This window comes from Pseudorca crassidens, chromosome 1 (assembly GCF_039906515.1).
Source record: "Pseudorca crassidens isolate mPseCra1 chromosome 1, mPseCra1.hap1, whole genome shotgun sequence".
Taxonomy (NCBI): Eukaryota; Metazoa; Chordata; class Mammalia; order Artiodactyla; family Delphinidae; genus Pseudorca; species Pseudorca crassidens.
This window is the reverse complement of record NC_090296.1, coordinates 133,725,468-133,732,425: the sequence shown is the minus strand read 5'-3', so window position 1 is coordinate 133,732,425 and position 6,958 is coordinate 133,725,468. Positions and strand designations below refer to the sequence as shown.

Genomic DNA, 6,958 nt, shown 5'->3' with positions numbered 1-6,958 from the left:
GACTATGTCAAACACCTCCCCAGAGCAGCACCTTTGCACTTGCAATTTTCTTATCCTGGACTACTCTCCCCAGGGATCACCCTGACTTGCCTTTGATTTCTGCTCAACATCTCGTAACCCAAAAGGCCTTCCCTGACAACCCTCTAGGAAGGAGCAGTCTTCTATCCCCAACACCCCCACCCCCTCCCTGCTGCACTTCTCTCTGTAGCATCTACCTCCCTCTGTATAATTCCTTGTGTCTGTAATAACCAGCTCCACCCCTTACATGTAACCTCAGTGAGAGGAAGACTTTCACAGCTGAACACCTAGGAGAATGCCTGGCACAGAAGAGGTGCCCATAAATGTATGAGAATAAGTGAAGGAATGAATTTAGAAGAGAGTTTCTATTCCACCTAAAGTGCTTCTGTTATATGTTCTGCCTTGTATGGAAAAGCAAGTAGATTCAGAGTCAAAGGGACATCACTTTCATAGTTCAGTTAAAGGAGCTCTGGGCCAGAGCAAATAAAACTCAGTACTGGTCCCTACTTGGTCCCAAGCAGGTGGAGCATTAGATCAGTCCGTTTATCTTGAGTGTCTAAGATTCCTTGCCAGAAGATACACTTCATCATTCTATCATATCTAGCCCACTAGAATTTCATTAGAAAGTATGGGAAAATAAATATTCTAAGAGCATTCTTATCAATCCTTTCCTGACCCTAATCCCCTTACTGTTTTCACTGCCTTGTGAATGGTGCCCCTACTCATCCAGACACCAAAGCCAGCAACCTAGACTCCCGTCCACACATCTCTCCAACACCCAGCAATTCATCAAATTCTCTAGAAACTACTTCCTTAACTTCTCTCAATTGCATTTGCCTCTCCCTTTTCCTAGGACCTTTGTCTTAGCGCAGCCTCACTCCTGCAGATTGCTCAGATAGCTTCTTAAGTAGTCTCCCAACCTCCACTGTTGCCTCATTCCAATTGATTCTTTATCCTGCAGTGCAAATATGTTCAAGTCCCCTCTTTGCTTAGAATCCATTGAATGTTCTTGCCTCCAGATCAGGTTCAGTTTCCATAGATAAGTACCAGAGACCCTCCATTTGGTCATAGCTTTCACTATGCTCATGTCCTGCCCTCAATAACTTATGTTCCTCAAAACCCAAGGTACAATTCTATGCCTCGGTGCATTTGCACATGCCATTTCCTCTTCCTAAAGTGGCCCTGCTCTCTTACACCTCTCCCAATGCTCTGCTCTGTTCTCCCACAGCTCCTGTGTTTCTTTCTCTCATGGCATTTTCCTTGCTTAATGGAAAGGAAACTTGACACTTAATGTTGGCTTAAGTGTCTGCATCCCTGAACTACACTCTGAGCTTCCTGTGGGAGAAAAAAATGGCTCTTTCTGTTCCAAACCCCACAACCAACAATTGTGGGCACATGATAGATGTAAAATGGGCCAATGGAAATGTAGAAATACTTTAAAATATTTATAAAACACCAAATGGGTATCATTAAGGTATTATTAATGCAGTGTGAGAAATTGCCTGGAGGAAACACACCTGGAGAAGGTTGGGGGTTGTGCCTTTACTGCCATGCCTTGCTATGTGTGCTTCCAGCCAAAGTTACATTACGTGCTAAGACTAATCTCCTTGTTCATTTTATGCCTGCCACTTTACCAAAATATCCCCAGGATGCTCTGAACACCGGAAAAGTGATTTTTTTCAGCTTATTTTGGGAAGCCAAATAGAGATCCATTTTCATTTCATGGTAGGAGTAAATACCCTACCTACTGTGCTTTGCTTCCAGCTGGAAATGAACCAGGTAGCTATGTACTCTCTCATGTTTGCAAGAGAGAAAGTTACTGGATTTGTTGTTTATCCCTTTAGGTCAACCAGGGGCCAGGAAGTCAAAGTATCAGAGTACATACTGAGTACATATCTAGAAAGAGGGAACAGCAAAAGACCAATGCTGAGACCATATGAGCAATCCACAGCACAGAGCCCTGAATAGTGCCTCACAATTTGGTTTTCTTCCAACAGAGCAACACATTTAGTTGGGCGATTAACCCAAATGAAAGGTTTCAGATTTATTTCATTGGCAGATAGAAATTAAGTTGCAGAAACTCAACAAGCACAGACTACAGTTAATTTCATTTATTTTTAATTACCCAAGTAAACCATGAATATATTGTCACTATAAAAATTGAAACAATTACAGATAAAGTTGAAGTCCCACTTGACAACTCACCACTCTACTCAATTCCCCTCTCTGGGATTACTAGTGCTATCAGTTTGAAGTGTCATCAGACACATGCCTGTGCGTGCACACATGTGCACAACCCCCCCACCACACACACACACACACACACACACACACACACACAGAGAGATGTTAAAATGAAGCTATTTAACCTTAGCTTTGGCTGAGGCTCCAAGATAATAGAAGCTCTATTCCAACGTGAGATACAAGATCAGTATGGAGGACATCAATGGTTTTCATCCATGGACCATGTTTAGGGCATAAAAAGATTTTGAGAAGGACATTACATGGTGAGTAAGGGTTTTGGGTGAAAGCTGTTGGACCCCACACCCATGGAGACAGGGAGAGTTGACATGTCTTTGTTCACCTCAAACCAAGAAAAAGGGCTTCATTGTAACCATTGAGAGTTGGATATGTGTCCCTGACATCATTTGATGTAGCTGTCTGTTTTCTGTATTGCTTTTGCATTTTGTTTCTTATAAAATCCTTTCCTACTCTCAAGGTTAGAAATATATTCTACTTTTCTTCTAATGCTTTTGTGATGTTTTAATTGTTTAGGAATTTGGTTTGTCTAGAATTTTGTTTTCATGGTGTAAGAAAGTGAACTAACTTTACTTTTTCCCAAGTTAATTTGATTACTTTGATTTGGATAACAAATTATTTCAACACCATTCATTACACACTGGTTTGAAAGTCTACCTTTATCATATACTAAAGCTGTAAATATTCGCTGATTGCCTTCTGAATTGTATTCTGCAGCATTGATCAACTTGTCCATTCTTTTTGAGTATATTTATTAGAATCCAATTGTGCTTCCATTTCACGAAGTTGAGAACCTCACACAAAGAATGGTATACCTACCATTGTGTATTTTCCAGGCCACTACAGGCAGAGGTAAACTCAGGGTCATGATGGTGGTAGCACCAGGTATCAGACTCAGCCCCCACTCACTAAGGCAGGCCCTAAACTTGCACTTTTCCTGACCCCTTTGCTCAGAATTCTCAGCATCTCTGGAAAATACCTCCCCTCTGCTCCAGAGAGACTTCTTTGTCTAACAACTGACACTTTCCACTCCTGCTTCAACATCCCTAGGGAATGCCTGATGCTGTTTCTATGAAGCTAACACACTGCACCCACTCCTCCATTTCTTACCTTCACCCCTGGGTGCCACATTGTTGCCCCTTCCAAGAATACTTCCTTACTCACTGAATGTCTTCTGGAGGGCTCAGTGACTTGGCCCTTTCTGTTTTTTCTCACTTCTTTTTGCAGCACTGTCTTCCTTGAATCAGGCATAAGATGATGGGACGCCAGTGCAAGACTCTTGGAGGGATGGATGCAATGAGACACTCCTGTAATTCTTGTCCACTGTCCAGCAGACAACGCCTGTTCGTTCTACACCTCTCATCATCCAAACATGTCTAGGACACTCATATATGCACAGCTTCAGTTCTCATATCTGAGACATCTGCTTTCTGCCACAAAGTTTACAGGGACAAAACCATGGGTTTACTCATCTCTACAACGGGGTAATGCTATGTTCTTTACAAGGCTTTTGTAAGAGTTAATGAGAGCTCATTGTAAGGGCTCAATAGTTGCCTCTTACCTTTCCTTCCCCACTAAATTAGGTCAACACCCAGATGAAGCGCCACCTCTTCTCTGAAGCTTTGTCCACTATGTCACTGTGCTAATACACAATGATCTCTCCATATTGAATTTTATCTATGTCTGGCCTTTTATTTTTTCTTTAGGGAAAGATTTTTATTTTCAGACAATAGATATTTAAATCACAGTATCATGGACTCTGGCTTAGCTACACTCATCATCTCGTGAGTGTCTATGGAAACTGAATTAGGAGCACTCCAAAGGGCTGGCCCTGGATTATTCCACAGCTTCATTTAATTATAACCATCAAAGTTAATGAGAGTCATAAACTCTTTCATAACATACCAATGGGCTGTGTGATTGGAGGGGAACCTGGACATTTCGTTATAAAGCTAACATATCGGAAAAGACACAACTAAACAACACCTTTTCTCTTATGAAGAAAAAGACACAGAAACATAATTTGGTGACATTTTCACACTTGCTAAAATTAACTTTCGGTCAAAAGAACAGTGGAATTGTTAGCTTTATTTTCTGATAAAATTTTAGTCTCAGGTTGGATAAGCAATTTTGTTTGCCATTAAGTGTGAGACTACTTGAAGTAAAGTCATGTAGACAATAGGGCATTATATAGAAAGGATAAAAAGGTTAACAGAAAGAAAGCATTATATAGAAAGGATAAAAAGGTTAACAGAAAGAAAGATCAGAAAGAAAATGAAAAGAGGAATAATTGTGTCAGAAACTTGGTAAATTGGTATATTAGGGTTCTCTGTATTGGTTCCAGAGAACCAATAGGAGAGATAGATAAGAAGGTAGATGATAGATAGATAGACAGAGGTACAAATATAAAGAGATGTATTATATGGAATTGGTTCATACAATTATGGAGACTGACAAGTCCCAAGATCTATAGAGTCAGTCAGCAAGATGGTGACTCAGGAGAGTAGATTAAGTATTTCTAGTCTGGGGGCAAGCGAAGGTCAAGGTCCCAGCTTGAATGCAGTCAGGCAGAAGAAATTGTCTCTTACTCAGGACAATCAGCCTTTTTGTTCTATTCAGACCTTCGACTGATTGGTTGAGGCCCACCCACATCAGGGAGGAAATCTGCTTTAAGTAATCTACTGATTTAAACGTTCATTTCATGGAAAACACTTTCACAGAAATACCCAGATTAATGTTTAACCAAATACTGAGCATCCCCTGGCCCAATCAAGTTGATACAAAAAATTAACCATCATACCTGGCCAATATATAATAGTCCCCGCATTGGGACTTCTGTATCTACATCTGTATGTGTCTCTATGTGCGTGTATAGCATTTAAGAAATGTTGGGCTTCCCTGGTGGCGCAGTGGTTGAGAGTCCGCCTGCCGATACAGTGGACACAGGTTCGTGCCCTGGTCCGGGAAGATCCCACATGCCGCGGAGCAGCTGGGCCCATGAGCCATGGCCGCTAAACCTGCGCATCCGGAGCCTGTGCTCCACGATGGGAGAGGCCACAACAGTGAGAGGTCCACATACTGTAAAAGAAAAAGAAAAAAAAAAAAAGAAATGTATTCTTCTCACCTGTTTTTAAAGCTTTGCTCTTGGATTCTTGAAATCCCACCATAGATTTTTTAAACTGAGGTCAAATTCAGATAACATAAAATTAACTCTTTTATAGTATACAATTCAGTGGCATTTAGGATACTCCCAATGTTGTGCAAAAATGACCTCTATCTAGTTTCAAAACATTTGTATCACCCCAAAGGGAAACCCTATGCCCATTAAGTAGTCATTCCCATGCTTACTTCGGCAGCACTTATACTAAAATTGGAACTATACAGAGAAGATTAGCATGACCCCTGTGCAAGGATGACATGCAAATTTGCAAAGCATTCCATATATTTATTAGCATACTAAGTGAAGTAAGTCAGAAAGAGAAAGACAAATACCATATGATATCACTTATATTTGGAATCTAAAATATGACATAACTGAACTTATCTATGAAAAGGAAACAGAGTCACAGACATAGAGAACAGACTTGTGGTTGCCAAGGGGGAGGGGGATGGGGGAGGGATGGAGTGGGAGGTTGGGGTTAGTAAATGCAAACTATTACACATAAGATTGATAAACAACAAGGTCCTACTGTATAGCAGAGGGAGCTCTATTCACTATCCTGAGATACACCATAATGGAAAATAATATAAAAAAAGAATTTATATATATGTAAAAAAGTAGTAAATCTCTGATATTCATAGACTTAAAAAAAAATACTCATTCCCCATTTCCCCCTTTACCCAGCCTCTGGCAATTATTAATATACTTCCTGTCTCTATAGAGTTTCCTATTCTGGATACTTCATATAAATGGAATCATATAATATGTGACCCTTTATGTCTAAAATCTTTCACCTATCATAATGTTTTTCAGGTTCATTCTTTTGTAGCATGTATCAGTACTTCATTCCACTTTATGGCTCAATATTCCATTGTAGATAAACACATTTTGTGTATCTATTCATCTGTTGATGTGCATTTGGGTTGTTTCCACCTTTCGGCTATTGTGAATAATGTTACTATGAATAATAGTAGCATTACTGTGTACAATACCTTTTCGAGGGTGTACAAATAACAGTTCAAAACCCTGATTTCAATTTTTCTGGGTATTTCCAAATAGTGAATTGCTGGGTCATATGGTAATTCTATGTTTAACTTTCTGAAAAACTGTTTTCCCCATCATAAATGTTTAACAGGAAATTACTCATGAAATAAAAGCGTGGGAAATCAGGACAATGTTTAACACACACACACACAGACACTCACACCCTTAGAGGTTGCAATCTGCCATACTAAATGTTTGTGATGATGAAAAGTCCATCTGATATTGTAAGTACATCAGAGGCCTTATTAAAAGTTAAAATGATAAAGATACTCTGTTCCACTGATGGTTTTCTTTTCTCTCCCCATCACATGTGATACCAAACTCGAGCTTTCAATGATAGAGGCCATGTACTGACTTTTCCTGTTGCCTCAATAGCAGCCAGCAGCGGACTCCAACCTCCTTCATTGCTTCATAACATTCTTATATAGGAGACCGATATAGCTCTCAGGGTCATTACAAATGGCAGCCTTCTAGCTC

The 6,958-nt window shown here is 40.1% G+C and overlaps 1 non-coding gene across 1 annotated transcript; it reads left to right on the top strand.

Moving 5' to 3' along the window:
* Positions 1-5,617: 5,617 nt before the first annotated feature.
* On the top strand, positions 5,618-5,724 carry LOC137207180 (U6 spliceosomal RNA). Its single transcript, XR_010934969.1, has one exon. It is a non-coding gene; the product is annotated as a U6 spliceosomal RNA (small nuclear RNA).
* Positions 5,725-6,958: the final 1,234 nt, after the last annotated feature.